This window comes from Polypterus senegalus, chromosome 12 (genome assembly GCF_016835505.1).
Source record: "Polypterus senegalus isolate Bchr_013 chromosome 12, ASM1683550v1, whole genome shotgun sequence".
In the NCBI taxonomy this organism is placed as follows: Eukaryota; Metazoa; Chordata; class Cladistia; order Polypteriformes; family Polypteridae; genus Polypterus; species Polypterus senegalus.
This window is the reverse complement of record NC_053165.1, coordinates 28,384,250-28,411,336: the sequence shown is the minus strand read 5'-3', so window position 1 is coordinate 28,411,336 and position 27,087 is coordinate 28,384,250. Positions and strand designations below refer to the sequence as shown.

The 27,087-nt window shown below is 43.0% G+C and overlaps 1 protein-coding gene across 4 annotated transcripts in view; it reads left to right on the top strand.

Moving 5' to 3' along the window:
• Positions 1–2,876: 2,876 nt before the first annotated feature.
• LOC120540415 (apoptosis-inducing factor 3) overlaps positions 2,877–27,087 on the top strand; it is a 173,423-nt gene continuing 149,212 nt past the window's right edge. For all 4 annotated transcript variants that reach the window (XM_039771151.1, XM_039771150.1, XM_039771149.1 and 1 more), the window contains exon 1: positions 2,877–3,131. The gene's annotated coding sequence lies outside the window, so the exon portion shown is untranslated. The remainder of the gene's footprint in view (positions 3,132–27,087) is intronic.

Genomic DNA, 27,087 nt, shown 5'->3' with positions numbered 1-27,087 from the left:
AATTTGCAAGTTGCCTGCGTGGGTTTTCTCCAGGTGCTCCGGTTTCCTCCCACAGTCCAAAGACATTCAGGTTAGGTGCATTGGCGATTCTAAATTGTCCTTGGTGTGTGTGTGTGTGTGCCCTGCGGTGGGCTGGCACCCTGCCCGTGGTTTGTTTCCTGGGGATTTACCCCAGCAGACCCCTGTGACCCTGTAGTTAGAATATAGCGGGTTGGATAATGGATGGATGGATAACAATCTCTTCAAATTGTATATCCAGATAAACAAACCTGGGCGTGGGCGAGCGAAGCAAGCAGGGGCAGAACCCCCTTGTTTACTATATAATAAAACACTTGTGTGTGTGTGTGTGTGTGTGTGTGTGTATCTGGTCCCTCGCAGCAATCTGATTGGTCACTTTGGCTTTGGTCTCATCAGCCAGTTTGGCATTGGTGACTCAGTGGCAGTGATAATGACACTATACGTTAAGGGTGCGAAATTCAATTCCTGATTGTGACTATGATTATTATTATTATTATTATTTAATTAATTCATTTATTTTGCAAGAAAGGAGTTAAAATGGAGCATTTCAATGACAAAAGAGCAAATAACATTTGTTCACTAATGAGGCACAACCCAAGTCACCTTCAAAGACTGAAAGTACTCACAAGAATAGGACTGATGTTTTCACAGCCATTAATGGGAGCCCGTCTACCACTGGTGGTAGTCAAAAAGCATACAGGAGGCCAGGAAAGTGTCTTTAAAGTGACAGAGTCTGAGAAGCGGGCTTCACGGGAGAGGAAGCGATGGACAAGAGAGGCAGAGACACATGGAAATACCAGGATGACGCATAGGAGGAACACTGAGGGTACACGTAAGACAGTGAATATTAACCATTTTCACATTTATTATATTACCTGTCTTTTTCTGGTAAAGTGGCTAGTACATTATAAAATTAAATAGTATAGTATAAATATAAAATTACAATACAATATGCAGATGGTGCAGCATTTAGCAAAGCCGCTTCACAGATGCGACTTCCTCGTTTCAAATGCCACACCCAGTCTTTGCCTCTGGGGTCTGCAGGTGGTCTCCTGTTGTCCTAATGAGTTTTCTCTGACTGTTTGGGTTTTCCTCCCCACATCCCCGAAGCCCTGCAGGTTACAGTTGGTTCAATGGTGACTCCATACTGGTCCTAAGTGGGCCATGACTTTGTCATCAACTTGGTGGGCTCTTCATGACTACTTCAGCAGTTGCTCCCTCGACCCTGAATTGGATTAAACATGTTTGAGAGTGCAATTGCATTTTAAGACTTCAGTATTATTATTTTGCTTAGTTTTTTGTGTATTTGGTATGGTGCTTGCTGCTATTTTTAATATTAATAATAATCCATCCAGCCATTTTCCAACCCACTGAATCCAAACACAGGGTGTCTGCTGGAGCCAATCTCAGCCAACACAGGATCCAATCCTGGGCAGGGTGCCAACCCACTGCAGGACACACACAAACACACCCACAATAGGGCCAACCCACCTAACCTGCATGTCTTTAGATTGTGGGAGGAAACCGGAGCACCCGGTGAAAACCCACGCAGACACGGGGAGAACATGCACACTCCACACAAGGAGGACCCGGGAAGCGAACCCAGGTCTCCTAACTACTGCTACCACTGCACCACCATGCCACCCGTATTAATGATAATAATATTATTATTAACAGTAGTAGTAGTTAGTAGTAGTAGAAGTATTATCAGATTGTGAATCATTTTATTATGTAATACCTAAAAAGGAAAAAAGCAAGCAATATAATAATACTGCAGTCACAATAAAAATCAAAAACCTGTTTACTGTAATTCAGGGGTCACAGGGGCATCCTGGCTATACTACTACTATTATTATTATTAATAATAATAATATAAGAATAATATATAAGGAGTTTTAAAAATGAATATATTCAAAGGAAAGCTGACGAATGTACATCTATTCACTAATCCGGTGTAAAAACGTACTGCTAAGAATCCCCACGCCAGCTCACCCCAGCCTAGCTCGCAAACTGCTCAAGCCCCCCATGAACTCCACCGTTATGCCCACTCACGGGTCCAGTGCAACTCCAGCTCCTGAGCTCAAAGGGCAGCCAGGCGACTTGATCCCCTCCCCGTAACAAGCGCCACTAAGCTAATCGATACTGATTAGAGGCGCGCGTTTATTGTTCCCCTGATGTCCCCAAAATGACGAGACGCTCCGGACACACGAGCGCAACCCCCCTTGCTCGGCTCGCTGCCGGACGATGAGTGCCGACCACCCGCCAGCCCATTTGCTGCGTTCCCTTCCCCGGCTCGCTGGAATTCCACACGCCTGCTTTCTCCGCGTGCTGACGATATTTCCACCGCTGTGCCGTTCTGGGCAGCCCCCCGCACCCAAATCTCTGGGCACATGACTGAAAGTCTTCAGCGGGAATTAGAGCACCGTGTTTAAAAATGCGTAAGGTGGCATCATTTCATTCCAAGGGTTAACTCGTTGCATAAGGGTGGGGGGCACATTGGGGGTTATTTCTGAGGAAAGGTAAACATGTGGATCCCCTCATTCCCCTGTGCCTGACAAGCTCCGAGAAGAAGCCCCCCATCTGGACGAACCCGCACTGCATCCTCACTCGCTGCCAGGGAAAGCTGTGCACAACGGCCCCTCTGGCTCCGGGACCCTGCGGCGCGGCGCGGAGAGGCGGCGGCGACGACGGCTACGGCTGCAGAGGTGAATGGAGAAGCCCGTGCTGCGAGAACAGAGCTGAGTTTCGGTATCGGCGACTTGAGCAACTGGCAGCGCCGGCGCGCTAACCGGACGGGTTCTGCTGCATTTTCGGAGACAAACCTGCGGAGACCTTCGTGAGCGGCTTGCAGTAAAAAAACCATAAGCTCCGCCGTCCCCTGCAGCCACGCTAAGGGGCTTAACTGCGAACGAGCGGGGACTCCAGCGAATTATTGCTGTGCTTGCATCCTGAGCCCTTCCTGCTTCATCAATACTGCAGGCAGCTGTCGAGTGACTGGCAGCCGTCCCTACCGCAGCCTCTCGCAGGACGCGCTTAAAGGACTCGAGACGCACGAAGCGACACCCGGGGGAGGCCGGAGAGCCGAGGAGCGAAGCGGCCGGCCGGCCGGCCAGGTAGGCACTTCTGGCGCGTAGGGCTCTTTGTTTATTTTTGTTGTTGTTTTTAACCAGACGTCCGGCGGGTGAAACAGGGACTTGCGGGCTTTGCTCAGCGGGTGCCTCATAACTGTCTTGGAGGGGCTGGGTGACACCGCGTATAGTTTTGACAAGTAGAGGGACAACAGGCCAGTCAGGTTGAGCTCCTTATGTGCCCCTATGAGAGTGGGCACTGCAGCTGGGTTCAGGCACATTAGTGTGTCCCATCTGAGTTGTTGCTCTTTGATTTGGCGTGGCCAGCGATTCAAAATTGGTCACATTTTGGACCTGGATAAGAATATGGCAGCATCCGGGCCACCAGAGGGGAGATTGGGGATATGGTCTGCATGATGTGTGCATAAACATAGGACACTGTATAGATCAGGGGGTCGATCTGAGGTGTCGAAAGGATATTGACACACCTGAACTTTATTTTGTGGCCAAATTCAAACTTGAGAGGGTACTGGGATCAAGTTGTGAGAAGCCCTGCAGGCTGGACAGTCCACTCTTAGAAATGAAAGGTGGGCTTACTTTGCATCGTAAGTTTATACTACAGACAACTCACTTGGTTTGACATGGGATGCGGTGTAAATATGCAGCAGTACACTCTTAAACATAATGGTGCCAGAGTGGTTCTTGGCCATAGGGAAGCCATTTTTGGTTCCTAAATGACCCATCCATATGAAGGTCCCAGAAAGACCTTTTAGTTAGATCCATCACAGGCTCCTTTCAGTATAAATACAGTAGATAGTGACAGATATGTGAAATACCAAAGGGTCGTGATTTGAAAAGACTTTTGCTGCTTACAATCACAGGTTGATTTTACAATCCAGGTTTTCTTAATCTGTTGGTGTTCTGCTAGGTAGCCTACCAAACATTAAAGATTTCAGTTTTTTTGTACATATTAGGAAGTTTTTCAAGGCAAAGAGAACCAGCTCCACACACAAAGAACGTGTCTCAGAATGAGATGGGGCTTTGTCAAGCAACGGTTCTATGAGGGACCACACAACCCAGTGAAGAACCATAAAATGCCAATGAAGAACCAGGATTGTTAAGCGTGTAGCAAGGAAGAGGCCGCAGATCGATGGGTCAGAGCTACGTCTTCTCTCATTCTATGTAGTCACTGGCATATTCATCCCCTTTGAAAGTTTCCAAATTTTACTGTTAGACAAGACTGAATCCCAATGCATTTTATATAGGTTTTTGTAACACTGATCAAACAGATCTGTACATAATGTTCTTAATTAACTGCAAATGTAAAACATAAAGTACTGTAATTGATCACCTAAGTATTCACCCTCTTCTATCAGCTGTGAACATCTGGGCACTGCCATTCCTCCCCAGTCCTCTTTGTAAAACTGCTCCAGCTTTCAGGTTTATCAAAGACCACTTAACAACATCTGAGATACACCAGGCTCCATTTCACTTGCTTTTCCAATTGGACCACAAGCAGGCGAAGTGACAAGCGCTCATGGTCATGTGGTGTCAGCAGTGAACCCACATCCTCAGGGTTTAAAGTCCAAAGGCCAGCGTGGGGTCGTGAGTGAACAGAATTCTTCAAGTCTAGCAATGAATTCTCAAGAGCTCTGGACTCCGACCTGGCCACTCCAGGACATTCACGTTGTTGTTTTGAAGCCATTCCAGTGGAGTTTTGGCATTATGCTACTTTGTCTTCTGTTCTTTTTCTGGTTTTCTGACTAATCAAAGCACCATGATGTCCTTACATTGATGGATTAAAGACCAGAAGTCCACATGACCAATATCATCAAATTCTTCCATGTGAACCCTGAATACAATGAGGACTGATCATTTATGTTAGGTAGAATGCCTAGAGGGGGCTGGGTGGTCTCGTGGCCTGGAACTCCTGCAGATTTTATTTTTTTCTCCAGCCTTCTGCCATTTTTTTTGTTTTTTCTGTCCTCCCTGGCCAACGGACCTTACTTTTATTTTCGGTTAATTATTGTTCCCTTATTTTAATTCTTATTTATTTTGTCTTTTTTCTCTTTCTTCATCATGTAAAGCACTTTGAGCTACATTGTTTGTATGAAAATGTGCAATAGAAATAAATGTTGTTGTTATTGTTATGCTTGAGGAAACAAGTCTTCTCCCAAGTCACAGGTTTCCATCAATGTTTCCTTCAGGATTTTCTCAGATTTTACCCTCACATATCTTCCATAACCTGCTGCAGAGAAACATCTCCACAGCCTGATGCTGCCACCACCCTGCTTCACAAGTGGGGATGGTATGTTTGTGATAATGTGCAGAGTCCAAACCTGACAGTTAGTCTGAAGGCCAGAAAATGGCTCCATTTTGGTCTCATCAGACCATAGAACTTTCTTCTACCTGACTTCAGAGTCCCATCTATGTGTTTCTGACAGACTCTTGCTGAGATGCCCTGTGTTTTGTTTCTCTTTGCCACTCTCCCATAAGTCTCTGACTTTTGAAACACCCGGGCACAGTTGCTGTTTGCACGGTCGCTCCAGTCTTCCTCACTGTAGCTTGTCACTCCTTCACAGTTCTCAAAAGTCTCTTGGCAGCCTCCCTTATTCATCTTCTCCTTGCTCCAGGCAGAATTACAGCCCTGCCATACTCTTTCCATTCCTTAATGAATGATTTAGCTGGATGCTCAGTGACTTGGATATTTTCATGTCTCCGTCCCCCGTCTTGTGCTTTTCACAGGGTTGTGTGGAGCGTTCTTTTGTCTTCATTGTGTCATTCCACAAGCTGGCCCTTCCAGAGAAGGTGCATTAAGACTACCATCAATGAAAACTCCAGAGAGGTCATCTTCATTGAAATGGTGGTGTGACTGTGACTGGCTGCACCAGTGGTGATTACATTTGGGCTGAATACCTTTATGTTTTATATTTGTAAGTGATTAAGACCACTTGGCAGAGATCTGTTTTCACTTTGACACTGTGGAGTCTTTTTTTTCGTTGATCAGTGTCCATAAAACCAAATTAAATGACAACACTGAGTAACAATCAAATGTAAGAACGTTCAGGGAAGTGAATACTTTTTCCAGGGCTTGTATCTACACACATGAGAAAAATGCTATGGCTGATGGTGAGAAGGTGGTCTGCTCTGTGAGATGGAAGTCAATTTACTGGGCAGTTGGTGTGAACTACGAAATGGACAGCAGTGGCCTTAATGTGTGTCTGCTTCACTTTAGCCACCGAGGAGCTGACTACGTGGTGCTGGAGGCCCAGAGAGGACACTTTAGGACAGTCCTTCTGAGTGATGACATGGAGGATGGACATTGTTCTGTCGATTTTATTCGGCTTATTTTTGTATTGCGCTCTTCACTGAGTGCAGGTGGCAAGTGTTGTCTTTCTGCTGCCACTTTTTGAAACAGTAGATGGTTACTGTAGGGGTTGGGTTATAATGTGGACACTGAGGTTCACCCCTTGGCTTACCAACTGGAGCTGGCCAGGCTCAGAAGTGGACAGGATTGATGGATGGAGACAGGGCACTGTAGTCTGTCCCTTGTTTTGTTGCTCTTTGCCACTTATGAATCACCCGGGCACAGTTGCTGTTTGCACAGTCTCTCCAATCATTGGCACTGTAGCTTGTTACTCCTTCACAGTTCTCAAAAGTCTAATGGTAGCCTCCCTTACTGGTTTGTGGGGTCCACAGTCCTCCCCGTCTGAACTGTAGAGTTAGAGGATTGAGAGAGCGGGAGGTTACAGTTTGGCTTGACTGAAGCAGCAGACTAAAATTATGAATTAATTTTCCTCGATTTGAGCTCTCAGATAGTGGGAAGTGTGGTGCCAGCTTTGAAATGATGAGGCACAAACATCTAAAGGTGACAGCCAAAGTGGCACCAAAAACCAAATGGCAAAGTAGTGAAATGATCCAAGAACACAAGTTGGAGCAGCCAGTGATCATGGTGGAGATTGCGGGTGGCAGCCTGGCAATGTTTGCCTCGCCTAATATGCCAATGCCACCCTTGTGCCAGGGTTCACAGAAGTGCTTTCATGAGCAGCTTTCTTTCTCCACATGCACAGTTTTAAACAGACACTCTGCTACTGTTAGATCCCACAATTGTTTTGCAGTCATTTTAATTTCTGAGAGTGGAAAAATACTGGCCAGCATTAGAGCCCTTGGTATTTATGCATTTTTTCATGATTTTTATGTAGTCCACGCCAACAAGCGATGCATTATGAAGCAAATGTCCCTGATAACAGAGTGCCATAATAAAGTAAGAGCCATGTTATCACCAAGCTATTGCCCTCGGAGTGGCTTTCTTTATCTGATTGTAAGTGTCGCAGTCAATCCTCATTTGTTAAGCACATGGCCTCTTGATACAATCACAAGGAGGCAGCGAGACCTGATGCTTTAAATCTTTCAGTTTTCAGTACCCGTGTAGCAGTAGTAGGGCTTGCAGCTGAGCCAGTGTCTTTTCTAACAAAAAGGGAGCTGAAGCCACAAATGCAGTGGGACAATTTAGAGTCACCTTGTCTTTGGATTGTGTCGCCAGCTCAGCCACAGAAGCAGAGCAAAGCACATCAACAGAAAGAAAAAAATAAATTAGCCATCAATCATGTCTTTCGTTAGGGACAGGAAAGTTGAACTCTGAATTCTTGAAAAATCTGGCTCAGTCTGCTCAATGTTTGCCCCTGTTGGATCTTTCGGTGACAGACCCCTGCAGACACACTTAAGGGTCATTACTGTGGTGCTCAGCGATTCTCATGTCGTTAAATTCACTGTTGGCTTCTTTGAATGTTTGTAATCCCCGCAGGCGCAGGACTGTGACCTGAGCCCAGTATTTGCCTGTTTTATCCTCAACTTTGGCTGACTTCTGTTGTCTTTAAAAGTGTTCTAGAAAAATAATTGACTTGACTTGACCTGACAAAAATGTACCTTCAAATAATTATAAAGAGGTGGCCGACCCTTAAGGGCAGACTGGGTCATGAGAACGCCGCTGACATTTCTGTTTGATTTGTTCTGGACAGTGGATGATGTATTGCAGTCTCAAAAAACAGAATTTCCCTTTTCTTCTATCTAAATTTTAGTCCTTTAAATTTATGGTTTGTTTTGTTTCATCTGACTTTTAGGGTGGCTTGGTGCTTAAAGTGGTTAGCATTACTGTCTCACAATTGGGAAGACCCCATAAATAAATAAGGAAATTTGGATAATGAAGTACAATTAATATGCTGAATACAGGTAATAGAATAAATATAAAATATTTAAGATTTACTAATCCTATGGGCAAATTCAGATGCATACAACATCATAAACATAAAAAACAAGAATACAGGCTCACAGGACAAATAATACAGCCAATCAATCAATCAATCAATAAAAAGAAATAATATTCCTCTTGTGCTGCGTGTACCCTCAGCATTCCTCCTACGCCTTTCCTCGGTATCCTCGTGTTACTAAGCCTCCCTTGTCCTCCCCTTCCTCTCTCCATTGTATTTCTACAAAGCCTTTCTCTCAGACCGGGTCACTTCAAGGCCTCTTACTCGCATCTTGCCCAAGTTTTTGACCACCGCCAATGGTAACTGAGCTCCCATTACCCGCTGTGAAGATACTGTGAATACTTCCCATCTCTGAGTGCGCCACATTAGTACTTAGCAACCAAACGTTTCTCAGTGAGTTATTCGCTTTGTTCTCATTGAAGTGCTACATTTTAACTTCCATCCAACCCGCTATATCCTAACACAGGGTCATGGGGGTCTGCTGGAGCCAATCCCAGCCAACACAGGGCACAAGGCAGGAAACAAAGCCCGGGCAGGGCACCAACCCATGGCAGGATGCGCAGACACACACAGACCAAGCAGACTATCGACAATTTAGGATTGCCAATGCACCTAACCTGCATGTCTTTGGACTGTGGGAAGACACCGGAGCAAACCCACGCAAACACAGGGAGAACATGCAAACTCCACACAGAGGAGAGGACCCAGGGAAGCGCTACCCAACCCAGGCCACCCTACATTTTAACTTGTAAGAATAAAAAAAAAACTGTCACAACCAGGGATTGGACTTTGTACCACTAAACTATTGTGTCATCATAACCATGTTGTGAACTCAATAGCACGCTACCCGGGGTGTGGGGGTGTGAAGGGATTACCATTCCAACTCTGACTAGAAACAAAAAGGCCTCAAAGTGCCAGGAACCAGGTTCAGGAGGAAGCCAACTTGTCCATTGAAATCCCCAAAAGGTACAAGGTCAGCTCACCACAGTCATATTTATTCTTCAGCAAATACTAATGTGGAAGCATTCGCCACAGCAGTCTTTTAACAGAATGATCAAAAAAGAAGGGCTTAGGTCCATCATTTGCTTCTGTTGGGGGTTTTACACCATTATGGTATCCATTGGGTTCATTTATTTTTGAAATATAGTGTGGCCGATGGCAAGGAAGCGATCCAAACCAGAGAGTAGCATTTTATAAACATCAAGTGGCCGTTAGGGGCGGGGCTTTCTCCAGATGTGCCCTCAATGGGCTTTTTCTCTGGACTGTGGAGAAATGACAGGATACTGTTAATGAGTAAGTTTTCCTTGCAGCTTTACTATTTTGATGATGCTATTGTTGATTACTGTTGCTTACAGAGGTCGTGGTCTGTCAATCTGCTTCCTCTCTGACTACACAAATTCCAAAAGATTGGTTTGGCCACCTCCTTGTCTTCCAGTTGGCTTAAGTCTATTCAGATTGTTAGGCTACTGAATGTTTACTCTTGTTCATGCACCTGACACAAAAGGTACCAACCAACCTTGTTGGTTCGGGTTAGGGATAGGAAGAAATGTTAAAATCAGCTATGTAACTGGTCTCACAGTCCTTATCTCTTAGGGTCAGCTATTACCGTTGAAATCTCTGTGTATGGAACAACTGTCCATTCTTTGTTGGGTGCAGAACATCTGCTGATTTTCTTAATCCTAGCAGAACGTCCTATGTAGGACATCAACTTTCTCCTGGTACATTCTTGTCTTTGTTGTTCACATGACCTTTATCTGGTTTCCTAATATGCTTGAACAAGTTTATGGCATGTAATACTTCTTGTAAGAGAGATGCTATATTTTAGTGTGGAGAGCATACAATAACTATATCACCCGTTAATGACTATGTGATCCCTAGGTCTCATTTTAATTCCACACTGAGACTGTCTGTTATAGTCACTCCTTTACTTCAACCGTAGTTACCACCAATAGAAGACTTCAGAAAGTGTCCTTCGTGCCTCTAAGAGACCACAGCTAGACAAGGAATGACTATCCAGCACTCAGCAACACTAATAAGCAATAATCGGACAGAGACATTGAGTTAAAGTTTTTATTTAAAATGTATGTTTATGAGATTAAATCAAAGCGTAAGGCAAGTTGAAAATTAAGCAGTAACCACAACGGATAGAAGCCGATGCAATAGAAGACGTTTGCAATGGCTTATTGGAAGCTTGAATACACTCAGTGCAGCACTCCACCATTAGTCTTGTTGAAACCAAGGTCAAATAAACATGGATGCCCTGTTGCGGTACTGCACCATTATCGAAGAAAACATGGTCGTGAGATTTCTTTAGGCAAAGGGAGTGAAACCTGCTGAAATTCACCGAGGGATGTTGGCTCAGCACGGAAGTGAAAAAGGGCTATGAGTCAATAAAAGTTTATGAATGGGCAGAAAGGTTTAAAGTGGGAAGTGTAACCAACGAAGCTATATTCCAAACTATAAAAAAGAAAAGCAAGGTAGATACACAAAGGATCAAACAAGTCCAATAAACAGTAACCAGAAACAGTACCTTATAGTGGAAATGGGGGGTCATACGCCAGGTAATCCTATTATAAATAAACAAAGCAAATTAAAAACAGTGATCATTGCTGTTATACCGAAGCGGCAGAGCACGCAAAACCTTCAACTTAAGTACTAGTAGGGCGCCAACACCAGCAACATAATGAGGTGGTCCTGCCTCCTTAGGCTTTACGTGCAGGAAGCAGGGCAGATCATAAGTAACAGAAACAAAACCGCAAGGAAAATCATAAAGTTTCTAAAACACAAAGACAAACAAAGGCCAAAAACAGACTATATGACATGATATACTGCAACATATTTAAATACCAACTCAAAAACTAAATGAGTTAGGGCATGGAAACCTTGCTATACCATAACCCTGTATCATAGTTCCCCTTTCTTTCATTTCTAATATTAGTTATTTTTATTTTAATTGAATTTTTTTTATTCATCTACTTCCAGCTGAGGAGACACTTTTGTCATGATCAGGACTGAATTTTGGGGTCTCATAGTATTTTTCTGTAGTGGATGCCATTTTGCATAACTGTTGTTAGGGTTGTGATCCATGTTTCTCTGGGGTCATAACCTCAAGTTCATCAAGAAGATAGGAAAAACGGTCAGCAGTTGCACTAAGCTTTATCCAGTCTGTGGATAAATCCTTCAGAACTTACAGCAATCCTCTCTATTTGATTGATTTTCGTGTCTTGCTTGGGTTTTGACTTCTTGCCTGAATTTTGACTGTGATTCTTGCCTTTCGTCAGTGTTTCAGTCGCATTATTTTTATTTTATTTGTTTTGTTTTGCTTATTGGCACGCACCTTCTGGTTTAACTTACAGAATTAGTTATCTGTTTCCTTCAGAGTCAGGACAACTTTCAATTAACTCTTCCATGGTTTGTTACATTATTCATAACATTCTGCTTAGAAAATCTAGAACAGAGGAATACATATATTCATATTAAGAGAGCCAATTGTATTAATACTTAAGAAAAAAGACATAAAGACTTATTTGAACATCTTTCAGAATTTCACAAAAGTATAATTTATGGTATTGGGAGCTACTGAAACAGAAGACCGAGATCGGTGTGTTATTAAATTACTGCTTCCATTAACAGTAAAAAATGGCTTCTAATTAAGTAGGCAGCTTGAGCACAACTCCTGTAGTCACTGCAACCTGCAGGAACAGAATTACAGTTCCTCTCCTGTGCTTTGGGAATCATTTTAGACGTTCCTCCATTTTCTTAACCCGCAAATGGTGTGGGGTGGGGAGCTGAAGTCTATCTTGCAGTATCAGGTACAAGGCAGGAAGCCGTCCGGTTCACAGAGTCTAGTCATGCTCGGCCTATAAAAACTTTATGGGCTCATTATCCAAAAGGAAAAGGTTAGGTGCAGTGCCATGCGTGTGACAGTCAAGAATGGAACGGACCCAGGAGTTCTGTACCTCAGTAATGGATCTGAGCTTTTGGGATTTACTGTTAAATTCTGCTCCGTACTTCTAAAATTTTTATTTTTGTGCTGTATTGAGGATGTGTTCTGTTCTGTGTATTGTACTGTATTGACCCCCTTCTTTTGACACCCACTGCACGCCCAGCCCACCTGGAAAGGGGTCTGTATTATCGTGGTATTTCCCTCTACTTGCCCTTTACCTGTTTCCTGAAGGGTAAGTGTTCTTGTCAAGTTCGTTATCGGGTTGGTCTACTGTTGCACTTTAAGATGAACACACACACACATAGATAAACACACACACAGACCCTAACCACAACAGTGCCCCATGAATGATTAACCCTTAGCACTTTTAACCACACAAGTGCTATAGGAATATCAGCCTGTCATTCAGCACTTCAAGAGACTTACTTATTTTCAGCTCGAACAACATACGATGTTTTAGTGATATCTCAGACCTAAATATCACTTTCAGTCTACAAGAATACATTTAAACATACAAAGACTCAGCACTCTTGACTATAGGCTATTTATCAGCCAAGAAAACCTTCTTTATCGTATTGTCCCTTCTATTAAGTATAGCGCTCTCACTCTCAGCCTTATAAACCTTGCAGCACAGAAATAATGGCAAAAATCCGGCTGTCACCAGGTGCTCAAAGAAATCTAACTTATTACTTCAATCACTCTAGACATTTAGACAAAGCATTGAAAGGTAAAAGCAGCATGGTATTTATTACAAGAATAATAATAATACCACAAGAACAAAGAATACTAGAAAATAGGTACTGATAGGAAAGTCTGAATATATATAGTCTTTAGAAAAAGCTTACGAAAAAGTTGCAGATGACAAGGATGAATGTCCCAGGGAGGCGTTTGATTTAGCAATCGATGTTCATGATGCATTTCTGACAACCAGGGCCGTCGTTGTCCGTTCCTCTTCTTCTTCTCCTTCTTCTTCTTTGCTTCTTCTCTTCTTTGCTTCTCCTCTTTGCTTCTCTTTATCTTGCTTTTCAAACCAAGGCATATTTATTATGAAATGTCATGCCTTGGTTTCACAACACATGCACCTGATTGGCTGGCTGTCAAAATGATTTATGAATTAATTCACTGTCCATTTTCCCACAGAACAAAACCTTTGATGTACTCTGAGGTATCAGTAGTTCTTCCTGTCCCAGGCTGTAAACCAAACTGTTGTTCCAGATGTCCATCCATAAAGTAATCAATAGCCTGAGGTATCAGCTCAGCATTCTTTCCCAGGCTGTGAACCAAATTAGCACTAAGCTATGAACAAAAAGTAAGGTGTAAGGGAAGAAAACCTGCTTTAATTTGTCTTAGTTCATCTGTTGTCTTGTCTTGAACAAAATATAATGGAAACCAAAATGTACAGATTTTATACACCATAACAGGGTCTCTCTTTTAACTGCATTTCCCAAGGTTTCTTCCATTTTCCCTACAAGGTTTTTTGGGAGTTTTTCCTTGTCTTCTTAGAGAGTCAAGGCTGAGGGGCTGTCAAGAGGCAGGGCCTGTTAAAGCCCATTGCGGCACTTCCTGTGTGATTTTGGGCTATACAAAAATAAATTGTATTGTATTGTATTGCATTGTACTTGGGAATGTTACCGCCTCAATATGGACGCATCTCTATGCACAGCTTTGCCTTTGCTTCTCTTGATCAAGGCTGGTCTCTCTCACCAACACAAGAGTTGCCCCATAAGAGAGGTCCCAGAAAAAATGTGGGCTTACTTTTGTTTGACTGTTGTTCGTATCTATTCACTTACCATATTTGGAGAGAATTTTTAGAAGCGTTGGATTCAGTGCTTGAAAGGGTGCCATCTGTTGACTCTTACAAGGATACATCAGAGGTATTGTGGGGATACCTGCAGGAACCTGTCTGATCTAACGCCAATTGGTAAATTGTATCTCATTCCATAATGAACACCACGCAAGTATGGAATCTCTTGGGCTAGAGGTCAGTGATCGAATTTGTGGTCATGTTGCCTGATCATAGGATGCATGTTCTGGACAACTGAGTAAAGAGAAATGTTGAGCTGTCATCTGATCACTCCTTAGTCGTGAGTTGCTTCAGACAGGTGGAACATCTTTTGGACAAACCAGGAAGAAGCAAATGGGTAACACAAGTGCCCTGGGAATGACTAGCAGATGCCTCTATTCCAAATGAGTTCAACTCCAAGCTCCAGGAGCTTCTCCAGCATTTCACTGACATGAAGTCCCAATGGACTGTGTTCACGACCACAGTATTGGAAGCAGCTGTGTGGAGCTATATTTGTGCCTGTCATGATGACAACCCCAGGACCGGTTGGTGCAATATTAGCAGGAGAGTCTCCAGATTTGACCAAGAGGTACAGGCAAGACAAATATGTATCAGCTGAAACCAGTACCTGTGTGTGTGTGTGTGTGTGTGTGAAATTTGATGAAACAATAAAGAATAGTGTTCAAATTTCTTTGGAGAGGTTCTTACCAAATATTTGACAACTAGGGAAGGGGAAACAGGACATCAATGTAGCTGAACACAGTAAGAGTGGAGAAATGGGTATACTGTATTTTTGAGAGGAGCACTTTGCGGATCTCCTCAATCTGGAGGATACACCATCCTCCTCCTCGGCATTGCCAGAAGTATTGGGGTTGGGGTTGAGTACATTGCTGTGGTGATTATACAACCTTATAGTGTGTGAGATTCAAGCTGAAATAGTGACTGGATACAGCCTCAATGTTTTTGCTAATGTGGCTCTTCAATGTAGTGAGGAAGGTGCGGGTAATGGTAGACTGGAGTGATGATCCCTATTTTCCAAAAGAGTTACAAGAGGGTGTTTTTTACTTACCAAACGATCACATTCTTCAGCATCTTTGGGAAATCCTAATCTGTGGTCCTGGAATGGAGACAGTCTAATTGTTAAACCTTTCAACAACTGCAACATGGATTCTGTTCTGGCTACAGAGCAACAGATCATCTCTTTGAAGGAATGCTGGAAGGGCCACAGGAGTTTGCCAACACTGTCTACATAGGCTTTGTGGAAAAGGTTTATGACATTGCACCCTGTAGTATCCTATGGAAGGTGCTCCAAGAGTATGGGGTTCCAAAGATGCTACTCCTTGTCTGTGGGGGAAGAGTTGTGTTTGCCTACTTCAGTGGTTCTTAAGCTTTTTTTTCTTGTGACCCAGTTTTGCATTTTGCATGTCTTTGTGTCCTGCAGTCTCCACAGGAATGTCATCTATGGGATCCAACCCTCTTGCAGAACTGTTGCTGATTGATGTCAGTGGTGGAGAGGACACCTTGGAGAATTGCTGCCAGTTTGTCTCTATGGGGGGTGTCACCCTTGGAAAATTGCCGACATCATCATGCAGATGCGGCCCTTCATAAGACATGCTGTAAACCTTTTGTGACCATTTCTCATTCAGTAGTATTGTAATTCATGACTCAGTGTGACCCACATACAGACATTGCGAGACCCAAATATAGTTTAAGACCACTGGCCTACTTAATCTTAATTCAAGACCATTTAATGTGCCTATAGACACCACCAAGGGCCTGTCATGTCTCCTCTCTTGATTCCAGTTTGAACAAGTGGAATAGCAAGACACATCCAAGGTATGAAAGGTTTCAGCTTGTGAACATTAAAGTTGTACCTGTTCTGTTTCAATGTGATACAATCCTATTGGTCTCATGTGATGCAGCTAGGATGAGAATGAACACCTCCAAATTTCAGGTTATGTTGTTCTTCTGAATACGAGGGACTTGTTCCATGCCTAGGTGAAGGAGTTTATGTACTTCAGGGTCTTGTCCACACGTGTGGGTTGAGGTGATAGTGACTTTGACCAAAGATACGGTGAAGTGGTATCAGTTTTACAAGTATCACACTTGATAATGGAGGGGAAACGAGAGTTATGTCTGCAGCTGATGCTGTTGATTTACCAGTCAGTGAATACCACCCTCTGAAATGAGGTTTCTGCACAGGTTTGCTGGACTCATCCTCCATAATGGGGCGAGGTGCTCAGCAATACAGTGGTACTTCAGAGTATAACCACCAGATTGAGAGGAGCCAGCTGAGGTGGCTTGGGCCTTTAGCTAGGATACATCTGGGGGCCTTCATAAGTTGTTGTGCAAGATATGAGAAGACCAATGGGATAAATGAGGGCTGTCTGGAGAGATCAGATGTTTAGACTGTCCTGGCAGCATCTGTGTATTCCCAAGAAGATCTAGGAGACATTGTTGGCCTGGTGATCTATCTATCTATCTATCTATCTATCTATCTATCTATCTATCTATCTATCTATCTATCTATCTATCTATCTATCTATCTATCTATCTATCTATCACCAGGAAAAATGAAAAAATGGTCATGATGAACATGATGACATAGCTTTAGGATTTGGAAGGAAAATGATCAGAGACACAAGGAGGGAATACACTGTGGACTCTCAAGTCCAGCCTAGTGGGACCCCTGTGGCTAAAGGCTTTTATCCTAACCAGCTTCTGCTTTTAATGTGACTTCTGCCTTAATTAAGCAAGCTGTTATTTCCCAATTTCTGTGTTTTTTTGCCATTTATTGTAATTAACTTAGAGCACTTTGCAGAGCTCAGTTTTTATTTTGACATGAAATAGTCTGTTTTTCTGCTAAAAAGCCCAATTAAATCCACTGGGATTCAGTGTTTCATAAGAATAAACACTTTTCATAGGCCCCGTAATAAAGGTTGCCCATTTGATAGAAAATATGAAAGCATAAACCCAAAATGGAGTAAAACTTTGAAATTAACCTTGAGCCTGTAGTCTAAAAGAAGTGTTAAATGCACTGGTCTCTCCCAGAAAGCATGGCTAAAGTGGGCAGTCAACAATGATGTAACTCTTTTCTAATACAGTATGTTGCTCTAGAAATTCTGAAACAGATTCTGGTGATCGGCAGGCATGTGGACACTTTTATTGTGGCCAGCATTTCTAATGGAGAATCACAGACATGTCCTACTTTTACAAATTCTTTTTCTTTTAATATGACATTCTGGTAGGCTTTGCCATGTTTTGTCTGTGATTTTGCCTTTTGACGTTATACACAGGTGGGACTTTTGCACATTATTTACAATAGAGAACAGTAAAGCAGCTTGTTATTTACCACACTTTGGACTGATTTTGGCACTGGTTGCCACCCCCTCCAGTTGGATTAAGTGAGTTTGAGAATGTTATGTGTGTTATGTTATGCACTATAGTATGAGGCCCAGCATTCCTGATCTGTTAATTAGAGGTTATACGCGCTCCCATGAATGCTCCCCTATTGAGATTGCAATGTTGTGTTTTAATTTTTCCACCCTGGTGATCACTATTTTCATTTTATTTTTTGAAAATAAAGGAATTAAATTTTGTAATTAGTTAGGTTTTGAAATTACTGCATTTTGAATTACTGTCACTGGCTAGTCCTCTCATTGACTGTGCCCATTGAAAGCGTACATTGCTGCCACGTTCCTATTGCATAGTGGTACGTCTGGTCCCACTAACTGCTTTATAACAAGTGATATTTATAAATGTTCTATTTATTTGTCTTTCTGGCCTCAGTAAACATCATTTGGTGAGAGAAACAACAGTCACTCGTCAATTGGATTACCCCAAAGTTAATGCACATTTGCAGTTCACAAGGAGGGGGCCCTTGTGACCGCTTTATAGACACAGAATAGCAACTAAAGTATTAAAAAACAGTGCCTTACATAAGCCAATAAAGCCAATAAACCAAAACATAGCATACCAAAGTAAACAGGACAGAAAACAAAACCCTATGAACCCTGTAACCTTATAAATGGATCTTATGCGGCAGCCTGCCTGGTGTGATGGCTCACTCACTACCAGATACTGTACACCCAAGGACTTTCTCACTTCCTGTCTTTTCTCTGGACTATTTCACTCCAAACTCTCTTTTCAACTCCAATCTCCAAGTGTCTTGGCCTAGAAGGGACTTTAAACTCTCACCCTGGTGTCACTTTAGTTGTGTCTTCTCAGAAGACATCTTGCTTCCATGCTTTATAAAGAGTACCCCCTTGCTACCATTTTGTATCCAAGTGGTTTTATGGCCTCTTGCCTGTCTTCTTTCTTAATGCAACATCAGGCTTCTTCTCTTGGTTGCCTGTTGCTTACCTTGATGAGGAACCACTGTATCCTTCTGTCTGGTGGCATTGCACTCTTTAATTTAGCGTGGTTCTTCCAAGGGCTACAACCATCATGCAGGGGGGTCTGCTGGTTCTGGCAAAGCGATATGTAGGTCCTGTCTGGTGCTTGGTTGTGTTTCTCTGTCACAGATGACTTCTTCCTCTAATTATAGATAGATAGATAGATAGATAGATAGCACAATATAATAAATAGATAGATATGAAAGGCACTATATAATAGACAGATAGACAGACGTGAAAGGCGCTATATGATAGATAGACAGATGTGAAAGGCACTATATAATAGACAGCTCCAAGGACCTGTCCATATTGACTACGATCAGGATCACCAATGTAAAGTCAGTCCTTTTTTATAGCACAGAGACATGGCCCTTTCCACCAGCAAGAAAATCCAGATTTTCTTGTGGACTTGATGGAGTTGAATTCTCCAAATTCATTGATCTGACACTATCAGCAGCCTACAACTCTGTCAGCGAGTTACATAAGAGACAGCTAGTATGGAGATCTTCCAACGATGCTGGACATGGACAGGCCACACTCCACGCAAAGTAGTACCGGCTCTTACATTGACTCCCCGGGGCAAGTGGAGCAGAAACCAAGTGAGAAGGACCTGATATTTGGAGGTGGACATCAAGTCGGATGGGCCACACCTGGGGGCAGCTTGACCAACTAGCCCAGGCTTGGAGGGCCGTTGTCAGTGGCCTATACTCCACATGTGGTAGTGGGCATTAAGTAAGTAAAGTAAAGTGCCTTGAGAGTCATGCTGGAGTAACTTTAGTGTCCTACCAATGCTAGCATCAGCATTTGTATGGGCAGATGATTGTCTCTGAGCTAATATGCGAGTGTCTGAGCTGATGGAAGACAACACAGGAGGTCCCCTCTCGATAAAACATGGCAATGTGATGGCACCTGCTCTAGGATGGTATATACAACTTAAAATAAGTGCATATTTTTTTTGTGACCTCGAATTTGAACTGCAAATTTAAAACCGCATGAAGTGTTGTATGTCTGTGTGTTTCACGTCAAAAACTTAATGACTAATATGGAAGGAACATGAAAAAACAATACAAAGATATTGGTAGTTAGCTAAACATCAAATATGGGTATTTTAAAGAATTATGGACAATTCTTATTCTATATTACAGTACACAGGTTGAGCATGCTTAATCTGAAATTCTAAAAATAGGAAATGCTCCAAAAAGTGGAAACCTTCTGAGCGCTGACGTGACACCACCTATGTTTTCCTGCAATTTTTTGTACTGCTGAGCGCATGTGAATAACATATGTGCTGATTCCAAAGAGATTTATTCATTCTGAGCCGGGAGGGATGGGTTGCCCTCTGTGCAGTGCCATGAAGCTTGAATACACGATCATTGGGGGTCCCCTGTTAAGCAACAAGCACCATGAAGCACAATCACTCGATAGATAGATAGATAGATAGATAGATAGATAGATAGATAGATAGATAGATAGATAGATAGATAGATAGATAGATAGATAGATAAAGGCACTCTATGATAGATAGATAGATAGATAGATAGATAGATACTTTATTAATCCCAAGATAGGATACTCCCAAGGGGATACTCCAGCAGCATACTGATAAAAAATAATTTTAAATTAAAGAGTGATAAAGTGCAGGTAAAACAGACAATAGCTTTGTATAATGTTAATGTTTTCCCTCCCGGGTGTAATTGAAGAGTTACATAGTGTGGCGTCTGCTCAGTCTGTCAGTGGAGCAGGGTGGTGACAGCAGTCTGTCGCTGATGCTGCTCCTCTGTCTGGAGATGATCCTGTTCAGTGGATGCAGTGGATTCTCCATGATGGACAGGAGCCTGCTCAGCGCCCGTCGCTCTGCCAAAGACTGTTGATTGTTTTTGCCCTATGACTCACCACAATGTGGGAATGTTTGGCAATTTCAGTGTGCTGCATGGGGATTTGGGAATGAAATGATGTCACCTGTCTTATGTCTTAATGGAATGTCAGTGCGCTCGACTAACTAAAGCAGCTTCATTCTTGCACATTGCAATACAAGTGCAGTAAATTGCTCTTACTGCATTAGTAGAACCAGACACATCTGCAAATTTGCTTTTTATGTTGGCAGAATGTTTTGTGTTTTATCGATGTGCACCCACACCATACAGAAACTGGATGTAGCGTCTCACCGGTCAGTCGGTTAATGGCTTCCATCACAGCGTTCATGATGAAGTGAAGCTCCTGACCTGTCTGTCAGGTAGCCGATGTAAACAAATGAAAAACCGAGAGTTCTCCAGTGCGAAAACACAGCATTGACCCTCTTAAAATAGAACTAAAATAGAGTCCGCACATCATATTCGTCAATTTTGAGAGATGATACCTTTGTCACGTCAACTCACTTTATAGTAACGGTTTGGTGATGTGAATTATGATACGCCTGAGTCGTCATTTAGATTGTTTGTTGGCATTTCCCTACTCGATGAAGGGGTGTCCCATACAAATCTCATTATGTTTATGCAAATACTATTCCAAAATCTTCCTAAGCAATTTGGATTACGGATACTCAACCTGTAATGACGTCTGTCCAAACTGAGCAACCTAACAATAAATATTAAAAGCAGAAATGGTTAGCGTAAGAAAGTTCACAAACTTACACTACTATTTATAATGACTTCCTTCTCGAAAAATGTGTAACCTTCTTCCACTCGTGATGGTTTCATCGTGTACAGCCATTCGGCAGTACTGGAAGTGAAAGTAGAGAGGTGCATCATTGACCGAGAGGAATACACAAGTCCAAATGAAAAGTCAGGGTGCCAACCTGGTCACCCCGTTTACTGGAATAATGAATTCCAACAAAATAACAGGTACAGAAAGAGAGCAAAAAGTGATGTCTGCTTTTTAGATTAAGCAACAAATCTCTGGAGAGCGGTCAAGCTTCAGGTTGTTCGTCCCCAAATGAGACGCCTCCTCCTACTCTTCCTCTTGCTCTTATAGACCTTAGTGGGCATTTTCTCAGAGCTGTGGGTGGGGAAAGAGACAAGATAACCAGTGACAGTGCCCCCTAGTGTCCCAGAGTGGTGGTGCTTACATTTGATGACGCATGCTGGGTAATTGTGGCTAATTAACAGGAAATGGGTTTACCCTTCGAGGCATCACTTCTGAAATTTGTGAAAAGGGCAAATGGACCAAGGTGGGTTGAGTAACTGGACATTAAATGAAATGCAGTCGTGTGAGACGTGGTCTGATAATTTACTTCCCGTTCCAGTGCAGGAGGTCTTGTGAAGTGTGTTTAGTTGGGTGAGCCCTTCTTCTCTAAAGAATGCCTGGGAAGTTTGAAACAGGCAGCGGGTGATGAAGGATCTCAAAGGAAATGCAGTTCTGTTCTAACAGGTTGCTATGGAAAGTAACTATCTGTCTGTTTTAATGTAAAACTAGAAGCTGCATGGTGTAGATTTTAGGGGCAACACTTTACAGCAGCAAAAAGAGCAAACTACACTGCTGTCGAAAAACAGGTTATGAATGTGACTTGAGAGGAGAAGTCAGCCAGCTCCAGTTAGCTGTAACAGCGTTAGGCTGGTCCTGCCCAGAGGGGCTTCAGGGAATAGCAGCCGTATTAGCAGCTAATTCTTTTAAATGACCTTCTATCCTGATTTTCCACTATTTGCATTCCAGATTGCTTGGTAGTTCTCTGTCACACTTGTTTGTTTTTTGGTTTGGTTTTCAACAATTTCCATTAGATTTGCTGAATTGCAGTCAAAACCCTAACTACTGGCACAGGAACTTTACAGGTGGAAGTCAACATGTGGCCTCATGTTTGAATGGTGAGCCTGCAGCACTTGCTGTACTAAAGGTCTTTTACCTGATATAGTGCCTTTCATCGTCAATGCTCTCTAACAACATCACAGGGTCATTCAATAAGGTACTGAACCTGAAGGACGACTTTTTAGCCTCTTAACCACAGCAAAAGAGAATAATACATATTGTAACCAGTAGGGGGTGCCACTGAGCCCCCAAACCCCAGAAATAGTAATGCCCACCACAGTCCTGGGTTCAAATAAGAGGTCTTTATTGAATCTGAAGGATGATTTTTAGGCTCTTATCCATGGCAGGCAGCAAGAACATAATACATAATGTAACCAGTAGGGGGCACCAGTGAGCCCCCAAACCCAGATACAGTAATGCTCAACACATTGGAAGGATCAAATAAGGGATCTTTATTGAACCTGAAGGGCGACTTCTCAGAATCTCATCCATAGAAGGAGGTAAGAGAATAATAAATATTGTGTCCAGTAGGGCGCGTCACTGTGCCTCCACACCACAGACATGGTAATGCCCAGCACTGTGAGTGTGAAGCTGGGAGCATGTGCTGATTACAGCGTGTTGTTCCACTTACCAGGTGACGAACTACCCGGATTGGGACACGAGTGCAGCCGTGCAACAGGTGACACCTCAGCCCTGGGTTTAAATAAAGGATCTTTATTGAACCTGAAGGACAACTTCTTAGAATCTTGCCCATAGCAGACAATAAGAGAATAATAGATACTGTAACCAGTAGAGGATGTTGCTGAGCCCCCAAAACCCATACACATTAATGCCCAACACAGTCCCAGGTTCAAATAAGAGATCGTTTTTGAAACTGAAGGACAAGTTCTTAGAATCTTGTCCATAGTAGGCAGTAAGAGAGTAATGCATACTGTAACCAGTGAGGAGGGTCACTGAGCCCCCAAAGCCAGACACAGTAATGCCCCACACAGTCCCTGGTGCACACAATTACAGGATAATTAGACTCTTTTCTCTCATTCTGTCCTCTTGGTGATTGTTGCCCACTGCCTCCCGACTCTGACTCCAGACCCCCTTTACAAGCACTACCCAGGAATGCTTTCAGTACCATGTTACGGCCTGACAGTGCTTTCTAAGTTGCACTCTGGAGACCCCAACAGGGCTGCGCTTCCGGACTCCAACTCCCACACTCCCCTGCGGGTGTGCAAACTGGGACGCCTCGAGAGGACCACTGCCACCTGTCGTAAGGGTGGGATGGAACTACTCCTGGCCTCTTGCTTCTGCTGGTTCATCTCTTATTTATCCTTCTGACCAGGCAAAATTTGGTTCTCTCGTCCAGCCAGGATGTTCGTCTGTCCTCCATGGCACTTACAATGCGAATTTCAGGAAAGAGTAAAATGACTCCAATTGCAGTACACTCTTAACCAGATAAGCGGTTCCTTTGTAGGGTTTAACTGCTTATGAAAAGATTTAGTTTTATCCATTGCAGTCTGTCCTGAGCTTTCCCCCTTAGTGCATGCCATCTCCATCTCGGCATATAATGCTGATCACGCACCCCCCCACTTCCATGTCTATAGGATTCCCAAGAAGGACTCTGGCGGATTTGTGTTTCAGCCAGACTGTTATTCCACTGCCAAGGCCGTATTCCGCCAAAAAAGCATCTAAGCATCCGTCCTCAATACAAGGTACCCATTTAACGTTGTCCAAACTGCTAGAATATACATTTCAGGGTTCATAGAAAAACTATTTGGTATTCGGTGTTTAGTTTCAGTGCTTGATGAGAAAAAAGACCAAGTTGAAGTGGAAAAGGTGGGGAAATATAAAGGCCTAATAAACGTAACGGTGTCATAAATGCAGCGGCACTTTTCAGGATGAAGTCCTTTTTTTATCTTGTTTCTTCACTGCTGCCTTCTCAGTGGTGCTTTTCTTCCCATCATACATCTTGAATTGCTTTAGGTTTTCTGAAGATCATGTATTATTCATTGTGCTTCTGCATATTGGCAGGCAGCTATTGAGTTGAGTGCATGACAGAGACATTGGCACCTGCACACACATTCATTGAGGGTCTGCTTTTCAAATGCGGGGCCCTCTGCTTGATGTTTGCACAGTTAGTCCCCCATAGAGAGGAAAATATCGCAGCTTCGTTGGAGATTTATGGAGGGAATGAATTTATGTCACAGCCAAGGGTTCAACGTTTCATAAACTTTAAGCTTGTGCAGTTTCTTTGACTAGTTTTAAAACACAGGTTTCAAGCAACTTATTGGTGTAGCTGACTGATTTTACAATAAGAACCATTTTATTTTTATAGTGGGCATTATCAGTAAACATTGTCATTGATGAAACCGTTGAATTGCTTTGTCTGACAGTGAGTATTAGAACAATTGTGAGAACAAGAACAGACCATTCAAACTAACTAAGCTCGCCAATCCATTTGATCCATTTAATATTAAGCAAGCAAACCCTTCATCATAAATCAAAATGTTTAAAGTTATAAAAGGAATCGTCAGCAACCATACCACCTGCACTTCAGGACATGTCATCCACCTGAAGCTAAGCCTGTTCGGGCCCAGCTAGTAGTTGGAATGAAGACCAACCATGAAAAGCTTGGGTTGCTGCTGAAAAGAGGTGTTGTTGAGGCCAGCAGGAGGCGCTTATCCTATGGTCTGTGTGTGGATCCCAGCACCCCTGAGCAGTGACTGGGCTTTAAATACGAAGCCTTCCTTCAGATGAGCAATAAAACTTAAGTCCTGACTCTCTGTGGTCATTAAAGATCCTTGGGCATCTTTCAGAAAATGAAGAATGCACCCTGATGTCCTGGCTAAACTGCCTGGTCCATTCTGGGCTCCCTAATCAGTAGGGTTTATCCTGATGCCCTCTGTAAACTGCCCATCTACAGCCTCTTCAGGTCTGGCCCTCTGATCAATTTGGTTAATCATGATGTCCTCAGTAAATTGCCCATCACGGCCTCATGATGGCCTAATCACTAGGTTTATCCCGTTTTTCTGGATAAACTAACCATCATGGCCTGGACTATTCTGGGCACCCTGCAGTAGGGTGCATCCGGATGTCCAGGCTAAACTGGCCATCATGGCCTGATCCATTCTAGACCCTCTAATCAGCTGGATTTATCCCGATGTTCTGGCTCAATTGTCCATCTATGGCCTCTTCAGTTTTGGCTCCTTAATCAGTAGAGTTTATCCTGACGTCCTGGCTAAATTGCCCATCATGGCCTTATCGTTTCTAGCCCCCTAATCATCCTCTGTCATTAGCTGGCTAACTAACTCTCACACCTTCAACACCGAACAGCTAATGTGTAGTGATTGGTGCATTAATGGCTGATGCGGCATCATCCAGGTGGGTGCTGCACATTGGTGGTTGTTGAAGTGGCTCTCTCTATGTAAAGTGAATCGAGTAATGAGAAAAGTGCTATATAATTGTAATTAATAATAATAATTATTATTATTATTAGTACAGAGGATGCAAGCGGTCACTTTAAAACAAGTCCTTCAACAAGAACATGAAACTTGGAAACAGTTTCTCATCACACATAGGGCCAATTGCCACATAGAATAAGGTACTAAGTAGTGTGGTCGAAAGTAGGACTTCAGGGACTTTCAAAATTCCTGTGGATGTCATTTTGGACGAATTAAGTGGATAGGACTGGCTAGGTTTGTTGGGCTCAATGGCCTGTTCTTCTTGTCCAGATTTTTATGGAGCTCTAACATAATTCTGCAATTGAAAGTCAATAATTGTTTGCACTACTGTGATAATATCCATAGAAGACAATATGGAGAACATGTTTTACCACACCGATGGGTTTTCAAATGAATTCAGAAGTTCATGAGGACCATCTCCACCACCGATGACAACATCGAGCAAGTCTGTATAATGATTTTGACAATATGATGAGGATTTTTGGCCCATTTTACACCTTCAGCCCATCAAAAGTGGATCACAGTTTGCTGCTCTTGATTGGTACAAATAGAGAGCAAAGCATCCATGTTTAATCCTAGAAAACAACACCAGCAACTGACCGATCGAGAACGAAGCTGTACCTCTGTTCCCACACACACACTGTGTTTCCACTTGTGTGAGAGGAAATCTGTACAGCCAACCCAAACAAAACTATCACAAAAGTGTAGGTAGTTTTTGACGTAGGCTCACATATAGTGGTCTTCCTATTGAGAAGCTCTGTCTGCACGCATTTTACAAAAATATCATAATTGAAAAACAAAACATAAATCAATAAAAATGCACAAAAGCTCCAAACAACATAAATTATGAACATAGAATTTTGTATTTGTATCATCCATTCATTATTTGAATCCATTTCTTCCCCTGGCAGGGTTGTAAGGTGCTTAAGGTCAATGCATTATTGATAGTTTTGTTTAAATATCTGGTCCTGAAGAAGGAATTATTTCTGAAAACATGTAACCCTTTAGAAATGTTTGATAGGAACAAATGGACAATACTACCTTGTCTATTCTGGCCCCCTAATCAGCAGGTTTGATCCAGACGTCCTGTCTAAATTGCAAACCATGGCCTTGTCCATTCTAGCCCTCTCCTTAGAAGACTGGCGTCCTTCAACATCTGCATTAAGATGTTGCAGATGTTCTATCAAATGGTGGCGAATGCGGTGGTGTGCTGGGGAGGCAGCATAAAGACGAAGGACGCTTATGCCGGGACAAACTGGTGAGGAAGGCAGGCTCTATTGTAGGCACGGAGCTGGACAGTTTGACATCTGTGGCAGAGTGACGGGCGCTGAGCAGCCTCCTGTCAATCATGGAGAATCCACTGCATCCACTAAACAGTACCATCTCCAGACAGAGGAGCAGCTTCAGCGACAGACTGCTGT